Raw genomic sequence first — 17352 nt, 5'->3', positions numbered from 1 at the left:
ACTACCTAAATCTGGCTTTGCAACCTGTAACAAATCCCATTACAGAAATGGGGTCTATTATGCTATACTTCCAATAATCTATCAATTTGTTGTATATTCATAGAGTCTATATGTAACTCCATAGAGATTTCAGGGAACAGGACACTGGCTAAACTCTCATTGTGCAAATGTATCTGATACTTACACGCAGAGAAAATTTTCAAATTAACTGATAACAGAACAGATACTCGAAAGCTTTAGATGTCAGCCTGTGCTGCGTACATATTGCACGTAGAGCATTAGAAACCAAAGGAGATTTTAAATTCTAAGAACAAAAAGCTAACAAGAATTATGAGAGAGGTTAAGAAAATGAATGATGACTCTCATCTTCTGAAAAGCTGATAGGCAACTTAACTGCTAGGGTGCTTTAAACTAATGTGTGTAAATTATGTTTGAATCAAAATAGTTCAACTCCTGCCAGCTCAGAGAGTGGACAAAGCTGCTTCAGCCATCTGGATCTAAGCCTTGGAACTAGAGCAAGCTGTTAATCACTGCCTTTCTGTTTCCTCATTTGTAGAAGGATAGCAATACTTACATTAAAAAAAATAATAAAAAAATGAATATTTACTATGAAAGAGCAAAATATTCATTGCAAAAGATTTTCCTATCCAAGAAAGAGAAGCTAACTGCTAGACTGTTGAGTAATATTAATTTGTTCTTTTTCTGCAGCTATTAAGTTCATCGTTCACTGTGTGACAGCTTCAGTGGGTTGTAGAGGGTTGCATTGGAACACCCATAAATGAGTGTTTAGGGCACTTTCCTGCAAAAAAAGGTTTTCCTGAAGTAATAACAACTAAGAGGCTTTACGTATCAAAGTGAGCAGATAAGCTATTTGTCATTTGAAATGAAGAACTGGTTGGGAACATAATACTGTGACTGGGTTGAGGGGTTAGACATGGAGGGAAGTGCCTTGCTGCAATTAAATCAGAAGTTAAGGAAAAAAGGGGAAAAAAAAGTTAAGTAACCTTCCCTGTTTAAAATTTTCTGTAAGAAACCAGAAGGCTGGTTTCACTTTTTGTAGGTTGCTTTTTGCAAATTCCTCCTTATATGCCTAAGTAATTTCAAGTAGCGTTTAAGAGGCTCTTAATGGAAGTTTAGGCATACAGTTTGAAGTAAACTTATAAGACAGTCAAACTACTGGTTAGTCACGATGATCAAGTTCTGTTGTGTCTGCAAAATGGGAGAATGTCTAATGTATTTCACCTATATTTCTTCTGATAGCTTGGTAAAAGCTACTGACAAAGGCTGGATACCAAAAGAGATGATAATCAAACATGATCTTGTACGATTATTGCGGTGTGCCTGTGATTAGGCCAAATAGATAAAATGCAGCTTCTGGCCTCTAACAACAACCCTGGCTGGCTGGAGGAGCAAAAAACCTGATGCTGCCCTAGAAAGGAAAAATGGAAATTTTGGAGTAAATGAGAAAGAACACAATAATCCATGCTGCAGAGAAATCTGGATTCTATGAAAAAAAAAAAAAAGGCAAAGGTGATGATAAACTTCATGATTCAGGAAGATTTTATATAGGTATGACTGATAAAAGTTAGTGACCTCAGCACTAGGCAATAGAAGTCACTTGTATGCTTGTATGCTAAATAAGCTACCCTTGTATGCTAAATAAGCTGCTAACCAGAGCAAAATCTCTGCTTTGCATAAATGAGAGGGAAAAGGCAGTTGGACCTGAAATGATCAACTGGAACACAAAGAGAAAAGATAGTTTTCATAACCCTTTCTCATCACAGGTTAGAGGGTTTTTAGTTCATAACAGGATATAGATTGTACTTAACTCACCTTTCTGTGAGTGACAGTATAGCAATTACTTAAAAGCTTTTTTTTTTTTTTTTGGGGGGGGGGGTTGGTGCAGGGGGGAGGAAGTGGTAGACAGATACAATTTCAGCCTTTTCCCCATTCCTTTACATTTTTCATGTTCATCTTGTTGAATTCACACGTTATCACTTCCTGGAACAACCATGGAACTAAAAGCAAAGTTCATTCATGTATGCATGTTTTCATATATGTGTTATTTCAGCAGTAAACAGGCAATTTTTCACTCATTTTCTGAAGATGCTCTACCCATGGCAAATTGATGCATCTCTTCTGATTAGCATAATTTTATCCAGTGACCCATATCAAAGTCAAAGTGGAGTTCTAAAATTCTGTGTTAATATAATTTTTATCCAGCTAGTGCCTAGAGAGAAAATGGGGAGGGGAGGAGAGAGGGAAAGGGCAGGCTGTTTCTTGGTGCAGGATCCATGCAGAAGTTTCATGTGTTACTGTCGCTACTCAGTCAGAAGAGCTCAGTACTTTTTTACTTCTGGATCTTGTTCTAAACTTTTCCATGAAGTGCTTCCTGAACTTTGTCCCTAACAAATAAGACAGGCAACTCTGTTTTATATTTCAATTCAAGGAAGCACCTCATTATGTTGTTACTGTTAATAACAATTATTATTTTTCCTCATAGAACAAGGACAATATTTGATTGTATTACACAGGTACTGTAAAAATACAGATCTCAAATTCTACCAATTGAATAGCTAGATACACCAACAACAAAAATAGGAAATGCAGCCAAAGAAGTTGAAAATAAAATGTATTTATCTATTTATTTTCTAAATGAATAAAATGTTCCTTTCTTCTGAATGAGCATTGTTAGCCTGTTTTCCAATACTGTTTAGGCCATGCCCAACCTGGCTGATCTGTTAACACCCCATTTGTTACAAAAGGAAAACAGCCAAAGTTCCCCATATATCACCAGTCTGAACAGCAGGGATTCAGCTTTAAGGACAAGGATTGGACTATATTTTCTGATCTCAAATGCAGCCTCTGAGAATACAGTTTTAAACCTCATAGTAAATAAGAATATGAATTTTGAAAATCCTTCCTTCAGAGTGAGTGAATTAAAGTTGAATTTTACTTGTCTTTCACATGTAAATTTTCACATTAATTCAGCTTATTTTTTAACCATACAATAAGCAGAGTTGTATAAAAATATATTTGAGTAGCTAATATAATTGCAAATTAATTAATGATCATGCCAATAACTAAGAGATATAGTTGAAATAAACTGCCTAGAGTATTAAGTACTTACTGGATAGGTATATACATTAAACTGCATTAAAATGGTATATTACACAGTATTGCTGAGAAAACCTCTTCCTCGAAAAGGTTTTAAGTCATACTCCCATATCTTTATATTACTATAAGTTACTGGAATCAGAAATTAGACATAACTGTTATCCTGATGCTAATCTAATGTAGTTATAGCATATAAATGTTGTTCACCTCTTTTTAAATATATGGAAAACAATGCTTCTCCAGCCTGAGAATGCTGTGATCAAGGAGTCAAAACAATACCCTTGCTTTCTTTAAAAGAGGAGGCAACGTGTGCATTCAATTCACGACATTTTTAGCACAGAAGAAAAAACTGCATTACTATGAGTAAATACATGATAGCCAGAAGAACAACCAGGTTACAAAATGAGTAGATGTATATCTTAGATTCATAGAATGGTTTGCGTTGGAAGGGACCTTAAGGATCATCTAGTTCCAACCCCCTGCCATGGGCAGGGACATACATCTCCCACTAGGTCAGGTGGCATCTCTGCCCAAGTGGAAATATATGTGAAAGTTAAATAGCAATAGTGTTAATTTGAGAGGCATTTTTCAAATGTATATATAGTATGAATTCTATATGTCTGCATTTAGACTTTTCACACATTCAAATGCTGCTTTGTGAAGAGAGTCTGTACTTGCATATATGAGCTGTAAAGACAGTTCTGTGAGTGTTACCAAACTTATTTGCTGGTGAACTTTGTGTTCCTTTACCTGATTAATCTACTGGGATGCATCAGTTTCTTTTGATAATCAACGATGATTGAAATCTCTCATTCAATCACCTTCAGTCTTCCCAATGATTTAGGATTTTGCCTCAAAGGACACAGCTGGTAAATGGGAAAGAGATCTGCATGTATGTGGACAGGTTAAGGTGCTGGTATTGATGAGATAGGGAAGTCTGGAGATACAAGGTCTGGCAGGCAGCAGAGACAGGGTTATCCTCATCATTGTTTCCCTGGACAGAGAGAGAACAGCTCCTGCCACATCAGGATCCACAATCATTGTCGAAGAAGCCCATTAAATCATTCCAGATGATGCCAGTGATTACAGATGTATCTTCAGCAATTTGAGAGTCCCACAACATTTAAGCTTGTCTTTGCAGAGTTCAGTAGATACAATACCATATTAACACCAACAGACTTTCTCAGGGTTTCTCCACTTCAAAACTAGTGATTGCTGAGTCTTTAGACTTTCTTGCTTTTCAGAGCAGAATTCTTCCAGAGGCTTCCCCGCTTGTCTCTGATGGACAGGTCTTCTGCAGATAGGAAGTGCTGATGCGTTTCTATGGTGGAAGGAAATTAACTTATTATGAAGGGTTTAGTGGCACAGATACAGATAGAAACATATTTTGGGTATCATTATGGTCTATACACTAGTGGTCAAAGTGTAGAAAGCCATTGTTTTAGAAATAATACAGGAACAGGAATAGAAGTATGTATTTCTTTTATTTATTTTATTTTATTTTATTTTATTTTATTTTATTTTATTTTATTTTATTTATTTTATTTTTTAGTCAGTGAAATATTAATGACTTAATGGTTCAGTTGTCTATCCCACTTAAAATGCTTCATGTCTTAACGTATTTATGAGGCTTTTTTCCATTTACAACTAAACCAATTTTGAATGAAACACCTTTAGTACTACTATATATATATATAGATGCACATTAATCAGTTTCTTACACTTCAGAAGTAGAAGCTAATTTTTAATGGATACACTTTTGAATTGGGACCTGACTATTTAATTGAAGGTAGCTTTCAGTAACAATTTCTAATGTTGTGATTCTTTGTATTTAATAATGATAGAGTCAGATATGGCACCAAAATTTACAGGTGGCCAAGTAATTCATGAAACTTAAATGCAATGTTGAGATATGACATATATAAATGTGCATAGTGTTACTTTCGGACTCCAGTATCGAGAATAAAGACTCCATCTGCAAATGATTTTTATACCCCTGGCTTAGGCATGATTAAGAGATGATATGTATACTATACATCTTGGCTGCAGTCCTCCAGATATTATGCTCTTTAGTTGTAGTCTGCTAGAGTACTACCTCTGAAGAAGCAAAATTAATATTTAAATACTATAAATTAATAAGTATATGGACACTGTGAAGATAAGCATTCATAGATTTAAAGTATTTTCCTGGCCTCATTGATTCAATGTAGTTGAATAGCACAAATTCTTTTGATTCTGCTTAAACTGTATGGTGTCACACAGTCAGCAGGAAACAGATTTCTGGTGTATTTCTCTTGGTGTATTTTCAAATATATTTTTCTAGAATCACTATGATTTTCTTAGCAATCTACTCAGAAGAAATTATTCTTGCTGATGCTGCATACCATTTTAATGGTTTATGAATTCATAATTCATTGAACTTAATCTGAAATGTATTTCCACAATTATTTATATTTATATTCATTATATACATATTCTTTTTTTTTTTTTCTTCTTCTTTTTTCCCCCAGAACACAAACTGCTAGTCTTACCAACCTGATCTATACTTTCTCTCCTTTTCCTACTGCAATTGAGTGGAAATCACTCACAGATACTTTGACTTTATATGTCACATTACTCGACATAAAAAACCTCATTTAAATCTATTTGAAACTGAAAAGTCAGCATGTGCTAGAGCCAAAAGATATCTATCTAAGATATCTATGTGTATAGAAAATACTCATAGAAACTTAGAGTGACTATCAGAGTGTAATCACTCAAATATTTACGTTGTTGTCTAGCTTTACTTCAGTGAATAGCTTTTTTACAGCAAATAAGATTACCTGTATTAGGGAAACTGTTCCCTAGTATAGTGCTTGCAGAGTTTGGACATACTAATTCTTCTTGTTATGCTAAGCTTCATTTCCCTTCAGCAGTAAATAAGTGAACTGAAAATCCTTCTTTCTCAGGAAAATTAACAAATAAATAAATAATTCCCAATGAGTACTGCGGAATCCAATATATTTCTTTAGTTAATAATATAAATTTTGTTTCTTCACAATTAGTTGTATATGGAAAAGCTGAGTGCAAGGACATAGTTACACCTTAGAGAAAAGTGCTGCTGATATAGCTGCTTTTCAGGTCATTATTCGTGTATAAAGAAACATATTGTGCGCTAGTATGAGAAAGGACTCTCAGGACCAAAATGGCACTTAAAATTTGGACCCTGATAGCTAACCTGCTTTAGCAAACGTGGGGCAAGTTCTCCGACCTGTGAATTTAGCCCATACTTAATTGCCACTAGGAAAATAAAACCACTGTGTCTGAATCTGTTCTTCAGATTTGAGTTAGAAGGGCAGTAACAGTGTTGGTAACACACAAATGTTTTTGTTATTTCTGAGCAGTGCATGTAGCATGAAGAGTTTCTTTTTTTACCTGCTCTGACCCTCAGCGAGTAAGATGGGGGTTCACAAGAAACTGGGAGAGGAAATAGCTGGGACAGCTGACTTGAACTTACCGAATGGTCTTCCATGGTGTGTACCATTGTGATCAATCATAAAAGCTCAGGGAAAGAAGGAGCAAGGAGGGTGACCCTGGGAGCCCTGCTCTTCACTGCCTTGCAGCAGTGGCAGCTCTGGACCTTTACTGACCTCCTTGTCCTGCTCTTTGGGCTCTGCCAGTGGCTCAGGAAATGGAGACTTGGGCTGGGCAGCAGAAGCAAGCAGGGCAGCTACCCAGGGAAGAAGGAGAAGGAGAAGAAGGATGGTGTAGAAGACGACGGCCACACCAATGACACCTGGGATCTGGGCAGGGTTTGGGCTGATTACATCCAGTGGCCAGTGCTGTACATAGCCGACAAGTGCAAGGTGGTGGAGGAGCTGGTGGACAAGCTTCTTGGTGCCTGCCAAAGACTCTCCGGGGAATCTCTCTTCAAGCCACGGCTGCAGCCAGCCATCAGCGTGGGCTGCTTCTCCGAAGATGGGAGTACCCGGCAGGACAACGTCCTCTACCGCCTGCTCGTGCCCCTGAGGCAACCCCCAAGGCACGCCTTCCACCCGGAGCTGGGCGCCGAGGGGGAGATGCCAGCGAGGAAGCCCGGCCTGCGCGTGGAGCTGGAGTGTGGCTGGTGGGGGACATACTGTGCTTCCTCCACCACCCCGAGCACGAGCTGAGGAGAAGACAGGAGCCCAGCCTGCTGCGCACCCTCTGCACCGGCTCCTACCTGGATGTGGAGGAAACCACTCGCTGGTTCCAGGCCTTCATGAAAGCAGCCTGGGAGCTTCTGCCACAGTCGCGCCACTGCCGCTTGACGGTGCTGCCCTCCCGCAGCTCCTGCAAGATCAGGCTGGCCAACGCCTCCTAGAGTATCCTCTCCATTGAGAGCACGCTTGGGGTGCAGATGGACAACTCGGACTCCTTCCTGAGCCTGGAGTAGCCGCGGCCAGCTTCACCAGCAGCACGGCGCCGCCAAAGAGCTGCGCTGTGGCAGAGATGCAGTCTGTCGGGCACACGGCCAGGCATGCCTGACCCCACAGCTTCCACCTCAAACATCTGCAGCCCCGCGCCCGTATGCTGGTGAGCAAAGGCTTTTCCCCCCACACCCTGAAGACGGCTGTGATTCACCAGCTGACAGCCACAGCCCTGGCAAGCCTGGCAAAGGAAAGATTGCCCCCTGTGCCTGGATGACCTCCTGCGGTGCCTCTGCTGCTGCCTGGAGAAGAAACACCTCAACCGCTTCCTTGAGAGGGAAGGCATCTGAGGAGATGGATGGTGTTGTCCCCAGCCTCCCAAACAGCTGGACTGCTCAACTTCTTCCAGGCAGTGAGCACCCAAACTCTTGGAGAGAGTCCATTCTGTCAGGGAGCTTCATCCTATATATTCACGCCAATAAACAGCTTATGTGAACAAACGCTCTGACTGTGTCTGCGCAGTACTTTGTGGGGAAACATGGGCACAGGGTGCTGAGTGCACCGCTGTCACAGAATTAGGAAATGTTTTCCAAAAACACAGGAGCCAGTGTCTGGCTGAGGTTGGAAGGGACCTCTGGAGGTCACTTGGTCCAACCCCACCTTTTAAGCAGGGCCACCTAGAGCAGGCTTCTTAGGATCATGCCCAAGGCCATGGTATTTGCAGGCCTGTCAGTCTGACTGTGGTGCCAGGTGAAACCATGAAGAAGGCTAGTCTGAGAGTTATTGAAAAACACTTCAGAGACAACACGCTCGTTGGTCATAGCCAACATAGGTTCAGTAGGGGGAAAGTCCTGTTTAACTCACTCAATTTCATTTTACGACAAGGTTACCCATCTAGGTGACAAAGGGGAGCCAGTTGATGTAATCTTTCTGGAGTTCAGCATAGCTTTTGATACTGCTTCTCACAGTATCCATCCAGACAAAACGTCCAGCATACAGCTAGACAAGTACAATGGGCAAACAGCTGCCTGAAGGGCCAGGCTCAAAGGGTTATGGTAAGTAGAGCTACATCAGACTGGTGGCCAGTCACCAGTGGGGTTCTCCAGAGCTCCATTTTAGGGCCAGTTCTCTTCAATGTTTTCATAAATGATCTGGGCACAGAACTTGAATTCACACTAAGTAAGTTTGTAGATGGTTCTAAATTAGGAGGAGCTGCTGACTGCCTCCAGGACAGAGAGGCCTTGCAGAGAGACCTTGACGGACTAGAGGGTTGGGCAATCATCAGCTGTGTGAAGTTTAACAAAAGCAAGTGCCAGATTCTGCACCGGGGAGCGAAGCGGCAATCCTGAATATACGTACAGACTGGGGGATGAGAGGCTGGAGAGCAGCCCCGTGGAGAGGGATGCAGAGGTTCTGGTTGGCAGCAAGTGGAATAAAAGTCAGCAGCATGCCCTGGCAGCCAGAAGAGCCAAGCGCACCCTGGGCTGCACAAAGCCCAGCGCAGCCGGTCCGGGGAAGCGACTGTCCCGCTGCGTTCTGCGCGGCTGCGGCCTCACCTCGAGTGCTGTGCGCAGTTTTGGGCGCCACAATGGAAGGAGGATACAGACCTACTGGAGAGAGTGTACAAAGGAGGGCCATGGAAGTGGTGGAGGGTGTAGAGGGCAAGACATGTGAGGAGCAGCTGAGGTTCCTGGGCTTGTTCAGCCCAGAGCAGAGCAGGCTGAGGGGAGGCCTTGTGGTGGCCTGCAGCTCCCTCACGACGGGAGCAGAGGGGCAGCTGCTGAGCTCTGCTCTGCAGGGACAGCGACAGGACCTGAGGGAACAGCATGGAGCTGGGACAGGGGAGGGTCAGGCTGGGGGTTAGGGAAAGGTTCATCACTGAGATGGCAGTCGGACAGGGGAAAAGGCTTCCCAGAGAACTGGTCACGCCACCAAGTCTGCTGGAATTCCAGAATCATTTGGACAATGCTCTCAGACACGTGGTTTGATTTTTGGATAGTCCTGTGTGGATCCAGGAGCTGGACGTGATGACCCTCATGGGTCCCTTCCAACTCAGGAGAGTCTGTGATTCCATGTCCAGATGTCTTTTGACTCTGCCTCTTTACTTCCGGAATCTCACCCAGCAGAGGTCGTCTTCACTTTGGAAAGCAGAGCAGAGGAGGGGAGAGGAGAGGAGGGGGATTGGTGTGATGTGGCTGTGGTGCCTCTGACAGCACAGAGGATGAGTCCCAGCGGGGGAGCTGTCATCAGGGCAGGCAGCAGCAGCGCCACCACGCTTTGGCCTTGGCCATTGGTGAGTGCAGATTGCACCTCCTGCAAGCCATGGCTCGGCTGATCTTCCTCGCCCTGGCTGTGCTGGGCATTGCCCAGAAGCCGTGGTTCCTGGATGATCATGTGGATGTGGATGCAAATGAGCAAATGCAGCAGCATGCGGAGCAGCTGATTGAAGGCATGGCTCGGCTGCTGCATGAGATGGAGGAGAGGAGCCAGGAGCAGAGTGGGGTGGGCCTGGGAGCCCTGCTCTTCACTGCCTTGCAGCAGTGGCAGCTCTGGACCTTTACTGACCTCCTTGTCCTGCTCTTCGGGCTCTGCCGGTGGCTCAGGAAAAGGAACCGTGGGCTGGGCAGCAGAAGCAAGCAGGGCAGCTACCCAGGGAAGAAGGAGAAGGAGAAGAAGGATGGTGTAGAAGACGACAGCCACACCGATGACACCTGGGATCTGGGCAGGGTTTGGGCCGATCACATCCAGTGGCCGGCGCCGTACATGGCCGACAAGTGCAAGGTGGTGGAGGAGCTGGTGGACAAGCTTCTTGGTGCCTGCCAAAGACTCTCCGGGGAATCTCTCTTCAAGCCACAGCTGCAGCCAGCCATCAGCGTGGGCTGCTTCTCCGAAGATGGGAGTACCCGGCAGGACAACGTCCTCTACCGCCTGCTCGTGCCCCTGAGGCCTCCCCCCGGGCACGCCTTCCACCCGGAGCTGGGCGCCGAGGGGGAGATGCCAGAGAGGAAGCCCGGCCTGCGCATGGAGCTGGAGTGCGCCTGCGCGAGGGAGTGGCTGGCAGGGGACATGCTGTGCTTCCTCCACCACCCCGAGCACGAGCTGAGGAGAAGACAGGAGCCCAGCCTGCTGCGCACCCTCTGCACCGGCTCCTACCTGGATGTGGAGGAAACCACTCGCTGGTTCCAGGCCTTCATGAAAGCAGCCTGGGAGCTTCTGCCACAGTCGCGCCACTGCCGCTTGACGGTGCTGCCCTCCCGCAGCTCCTGCAAGATCAGGCTGGCCAACGCCTCCTAGAGTATCCTCTCCATTGAGAGCACGCTTGGGGTGCAGATGGACAACTCGGACTCCTTCCTGAGCCTGGAGTAGCCGCGGCCAGCTTCACCAGCAGCACGGCGCCGCCAAAGAGCTGCGCTGTGGCAGAGATGCAGTCTGTCGGGCACACGGCCAGGCATGCCTGACCCCACAGCTTCCACCTCAAACATCTGCAGCCCCGCGCCCGTATGCTGGTGAGCAAAGGCTTTTCCCCCCACACCCTGAAGACGGCTGTGATTCACCAGCTGACAGCCACAGCCCTGGCAAGCCTGGCAAAGGAAAGATTGCCCCCTGTGCCTGGATGACCTCCTGCGGTGCCTCTGCTGCTGCCTGGAGAAGAAACACCTCAACCGCTTCCTTGAGAGGGAAGGCATCTGAGGAGATGGATGGTGTTGTCCCCAGCCTCCCAAACAGCTGGACTGCTCAACTTCTTCCAGGCAGTGAGCACCCAAACTCTTGGAGAAAGTCCATTCCCTCCAGAAGCTTCAGCCTATGCAGTGATGCCAATAAATTACTTGGGTAAACAAATGCTCTGACTTTGTATGCACAGCACTTTGTGGGGGAACATGGGCAGTGGGTGCTGAGTACACTTGCTGCCATAGAATTGGAAAGTGATTTCCAAAACACAGAACTGGCTGAGGTTGGAAGGCACCTCTGGAATTCACATCGTTCCACCTCCCCCCCCACCCCCCAGCTCAAGAAAGGACACCTAGAGTAGGCTGCCAAAGACAATGCCCAAGACCTGTTAATTACAGATCTGTCAGTCTCACCTCATTGCCAGGTCAAATTAGGGAGAAGAATATTCTGAGAGTTACTGAAAAACTCTTCAGAGACAACACACTTGTAGGTCATAGCCAACATAGGTTCACAAGGGGAAAGTCTTGTTGAACTCACTTAATTTCATTTTATGACAAAGTTACCCATCTAGGTGACAAAGGGAAGCCAGTTGATGTAATCTGTTTGGATTTCAGCATTACTTTCGATACTGCTTCTCACAGTATCCATCCAGACAAAACATCCAGCATACAGCTAGACAAGTACATAGTACGATGAGCAAACAGCTGGCTGAAGCCCTGGCAAGCCTGGCGATGTTAAGATTGTCCTCTGCACTTGTATTGCCTTGTGTGGCACCTCTGCTGCTGTCTGGAGATGAAATGCTTCAACTGCTTCCTCTTAGGCAATGAGGGAGTTCTTGAGGAGGTAGGTGGTGTTGTCCCTATCCTCCCGAACAGGTGGCCTATTCAACCTCTTTCAGGGCCAAGTGCAGGAGCTGGTTTCCCACTCCAAGGAACTGTGAATTCCAGAGTGCTTCTTGTCCTGTCACTGGGCACTACTGAAAAGAGCTTGGTTCTGTCTTCTTTTACATGTTTTTGTATACATTGACAAGCTCTCCTCTTGCCTCCTCCAATCTGGACACTGTCAGCTCTCATTCTTGGCGTCTCATTGGAGAGAAGCTTCTGTCCCTTAATCCTTTTTTTTTTTTTTTGGCCTTTTACAGGACTCTCCAGAACATCCATTTCTTTCTTGTACTGGAAGGCCCAGGACTGAACACATCACTCCAAGTGTAGCCTCACCAGAGCTGAGGAGAGGGGAAGGATCATCTCCCTTGGCCTGCTGGCAACACTTCTAATGCATCCCAAAAATTCCCGTTAGCCTTTTTTTGCAGAGCTACATATAGAGCCCACACTTTTAACTTTATTAGTATAGTTAAGCCATCAAAACTATTATAATGTGGAGTAAGTATATACCAACCCGGTAAGTATTTTTAAAGATTGGAAGATACTACTACTACTACTACTACTACTATTATTATTATTATTATTATTATTATTATTATTTTACTTTTTTCAATCAAGTACAAAAGGTGTAAGGAGTTTATTTAGTTTTCATGTCTGTTTTTTCGGAAAATATTTTGTTTCTCAAGGATGAGAAAAGGCAAGCATAAAAACCTTCCGTTTCTAAAACAAGCAAGGACTTTCTAGGAAGGGATAGGGGATAACACTTAAGCATGTGTGTGTGTTTATTATGGTAGTTTAAAGGTACAGAACGAGGAATATTATTTTAAGGAAAAAAATAGAATTGTATTCCACATTAAACTTCTAGTATCTGATGAACAAAATTAACAGAAAAAATAAGTTGTTTATGTCTTTTAGAATTTCAGAGATTTTTGATAAATTCTGTTGACCTTTGAGTGTCTGATTCTGTAAAGCTAATAATGGCTTAATTCTAGATTAATTCTGGTGAGTACAGGCATAGGATGAGTTTGTTTGTTTGTTTGTTTTTTACTGGAGAGTATAAATCTAATCGTTGCTTTTTGCAATTTCAATTGCTCATTATTTTTTTTTTCTCAAACTAAAAGACAGAGCTCAAAATAAAATAAAGTTATGTTTTTCCGTGCCAGATGAATATTATAGATTATGATAAATGATTCTTCAGGAACTAAATTGAGGAAACTTGTTGAACCAATGAACTCTGCTAGGTATATACGTACCTTAATCAAGATGTAAAATCCAAGTCTTACTCAATTTCTTTTGATAAGAAACAAGAGGTTACTTACTTTGCGTATATGGTGGAAAGAGGAGGAATGAGTCTCCTGTATGGTGGGGAGAAGGAAACATCCCATGTTGCTGACCAGATTGACAGATGAATGAATGAATGTGGGACACACAAATCACCATAACAATGAACTATTTCACAGTATTCTTTGTAGTCTCACTTGATTTATGCAAGGCACTGACAACTGAGTGACAAGCTTGCCCCTCAAATACTGGCAGGCATTTCAAAGAGCTAAACTGATTTCACAAAACTGAACTGTGCAGTATAGTAATTTAGTCTACTTATTGTCTACCAGGTGAAGTGCTACCAAGGTCAATAGCCTATAGAGATATGGACTACTTAGCTGAACCTTTCTTTTTTTTTTTTTCTTTTTTTTCTTTTTTTTTTTTTTTTTTTCTGTGTGTGGGTGTGTGATTTTACCTTTTCATGTTTGACCTCTTATATTTCAGTGAAAAAAAAATGAATTATATCTCATGCAGAGTGAAACCCTTGCCTGACTAGTGAGTTATTGAGTCTTTTAAATTCTAAATAAAATGTTCTGAAAATATTTATCCTCAATGCAATTAGGCACCTGAATAATCCTAAATTTGGCCAAGCTGAGACAGTATTATTGAAGAATGTAAGGTTTAAAGTTTTGTAGATTTATGTGTGGATTTAGGCCTATAGTTAAAAAACAAAACAAAACAAAACAACAAAAAAAAACAGGTCAAATATTTGTTATACTGTATCTGACAAATGAATTACTTTGAAGATGTAATTGTTGAAGTAATAAAAATGATTACCATTTCAGGTTCCTAAAAAACACCAGACAGCCTTACTGTCCAGACTCTCCTGGGGTCTCCTCAGCCTTGCCTGTGCACACAGGACCCCGTTTCAGCTTATCCCAGAACTGTTGTCCCGTAGGAGACAACAAGTAAGTGCCCATAGGAGTGGCAGTCTGCTGCTGTCTGGGGTCACCTCAACTCCTACTTGATCCCCTTGTAAGGCAGGCTGCTTTGGCTGCTTCCTAAAAATAATTAAGCATCTTGAACAAGTGTTGTTATCTTCACTTACTAAACATTGGTAACAAATTGTTTAAAATGGTGAGAAAATTTTTAATATTAGTATAAAGAAAGGGAGGAAGAAATTTTTGTTTTGCAAAAGCTTAATCATTCTTTTTCGTTTTCTTTGATTACTAGGTTGTTATTTAGATTAGCAACTAATTCTGGCATACCTCATATTATGGTGTGACTGACCAATAGACCCCTACAGTGGAAGAAGGCTCAGCGAAAATGGCCAATGTGCCCAAAAAAACTCAGGCAATAATGCAAGGTGTGAGTGACCAAAGCTGTTGCAAGGAAAGCTGTCTTTGTATCAACATCAAGGGAACTAGATGGTGGCCTTTGCTTTAGATAATGTCATTTGAGTGGAGCAGCTAGTGGTGTAAAAGTTTCTTCCTGACTTCATTAAAAGGCTGTGAATATCTCCCTCAGTTAACCAGACAGTATGAAGATAGTATACTTCGCTCAACCCAACGTAGAGTATAAAAACTGGACAACTAGCAGGAGAATTATGAAGAGAGCAATGGGTTTGAGCTGTTTTCAACCCACATATTCCTTCCTGGTGACTGGGAATAGCCGGTGTCATGATGGTGAGTATATTGTGGAGACCAATGATGAGAATGATATAGGTATTGTGATTTAACTGCATATCACAATCACTATATTTTGCTAAGTGTTACTTACACTTATTTTGTCATTTCAGTATATTTTCTATCACTCTGCTAATCAAAAATCCCACATAACATGATTTTTTTTTTCAAATAAATACCTTCCACATGTGGAATATCTGAAAGAAGCTGGTCAAAGATTATTGGACTCTAGCAAATTGTTTACATGCAAATTTTCAACAATACAAGGAATCTATTCCTGGTTCACTAAAAGAAGAGACATGTAAATTGATTTGTTTATTAAATAAAAGGTTTTACCATGCAAAGTCCCATATTTAATCCTCTCATTTTCTGAAATCCACTGAGAATAACTTTAACATTATTAGAATGGCATAGAAGATGTGTAACAGATCATTTTTGCAGGGATCACTTTTTATAAATAATATACAGAATATATATATATGTACAGCTGAAAATTTTGCCAATGACTTTGAAGCCTGCTAATTCAGTACATTTTTGCAGTTTAAAATTTAAAATTACCTTTGATAGAATGCTGTATTTAGTAATAAGTGAGTCATCCATACTCTATATAAACAGAGAGTGTATTCAATGGAGAAAAAGATGAAATAATTTGATTAAGATGTACCACTTTAATTAGCAAAATGTCCCCAAGAACAGGGAAATAGGACGGTTTTCAAATCCCCTTCTGATTTACAGTCTGAGGGGGTCATTAATATATTAAAAAAAAAAAAAAAAAAGTAAAGAATGCCTTAAAAAGTGTCTCTAACATTGCTTGTTGTTTTTGTATTGTCAATGTCAGTGAATGTTGGCTATTTTTGTGTCTGTATTCTCTTACAGAATTAGTGAACAGAGGTTAACAGCTAGATGTACAACATATATCTATTTAAATATAGCTCATGTTCCTGACAGATCTGAATTCTTTTCTTTGCTAGTATGCTGTTTTGCAGCGACCAGCATGGAGTAATGTATGAATATTTCATCTTTGGACATTAAGATCCAAACACAATTAGTTAATAAACATAAATGAGTACAATTAATATTTTATTCCATAAGCTATTGGCCATCTGGATGAGCGAGTGCTGAGGATCTGGATTTGCAATGCTGTCACATTTCTGGATTACAATGTTTTCAGTATTAGAGTCAATGCTTTGCCTGTACAATCCCTATTATAGTTCCTAGTTCAGTTGCAAAATCATTTTTAACAATAGAGTGGAGGTGTTAGCTTGCTTATCCCTTGTGCAGAATTCTCTATGGACTACTAGCTGTAGGAAGGGAAATTAACCTTGCTAAACGAAATTAGTCTTTTTGAACACTGCTGTTATTTCCTCCGTCCTTCATCCTATCACAGCCATAGCTTAGATGTAACCCAAATGGAATACTCATGTGAATGCAAAAAATTATTTTTCTTTCCAAAAGTGATGGATGCTTACCAAGTTACTGCTCTCTGTTCTCAGCAGGGTATAACAGTAACTAGCCCCTACAGAGGCGTGAGCTGAAATGTAATAGTCCCTTTAAGACTTTGATTATAGTTAAGAGTACCTGAGAGTTCTGGTCAAAGTATATTAGCAACTTGATTAAATTCCTCTCCGTTCCTCTCAGACAATGCCCTTAACTGCTTCTGTTGTTTTACTGTATTAAAGGCTCATCAGAGTTATGGCTCCTGACTTAGAGAGTATTAATCACCACTGGGAGAGCACCACCAGGGTAAAGTGACAACACCAACACACTTCTGCTGCTGTGTTTTATGAAGAAGGTCAGTATTACCTTTATTGCATTGGCATTTGTAAGACAGCAATTCTACACTTAGATTTTTTGAAGTGTCAAGGACATGACTCTAACTGGGTATGTGAAGACTGCCTCAAATTTCCTTGCAGGACTTTTTATTAAGATATTTACATGTCTTTATTGTACCTACATGTGATCTGGGAACAATAGTAGTTTCACAGATCTATTAGATTGCTAAAAGTGACTTTTTTTGTTGTTGTTTCATTAATGTTTGAATTGTTAGAGTCATACCCACTGATACACTGGTAAGTAAAAAGGTAGGTACATCTAGCAACTTGATATTCACATCAGGAAAAAAGATATTGCCTAGATTAAATGTGTATACTGTTTACTAATATTTAGCCTGACTGAACATCTAGCTGCAGCAATATAAAACTAACATGAAAATAAAGTCCTGGATTATCTTTATGAATGAAATAGGTGTGCAGAGCATAAACACATTTGTCTGTGTACCTTGATTGGATAGTAGATATGGTTCTATTTTTATAAAAGATACATTCCTTTGTGAAACAGATATTTATTATT

This window comes from Aythya marila (assembly GCF_965140915.1).
Source record: "Aythya marila genome assembly, chromosome: 1".
NCBI lineage: Eukaryota > Metazoa > Chordata > Aves > Anseriformes > Anatidae > Aythya > Aythya marila.
The sequence above is the reverse complement of the archived record's forward strand: the minus strand, read 5'-3'. Positions refer to the sequence as shown.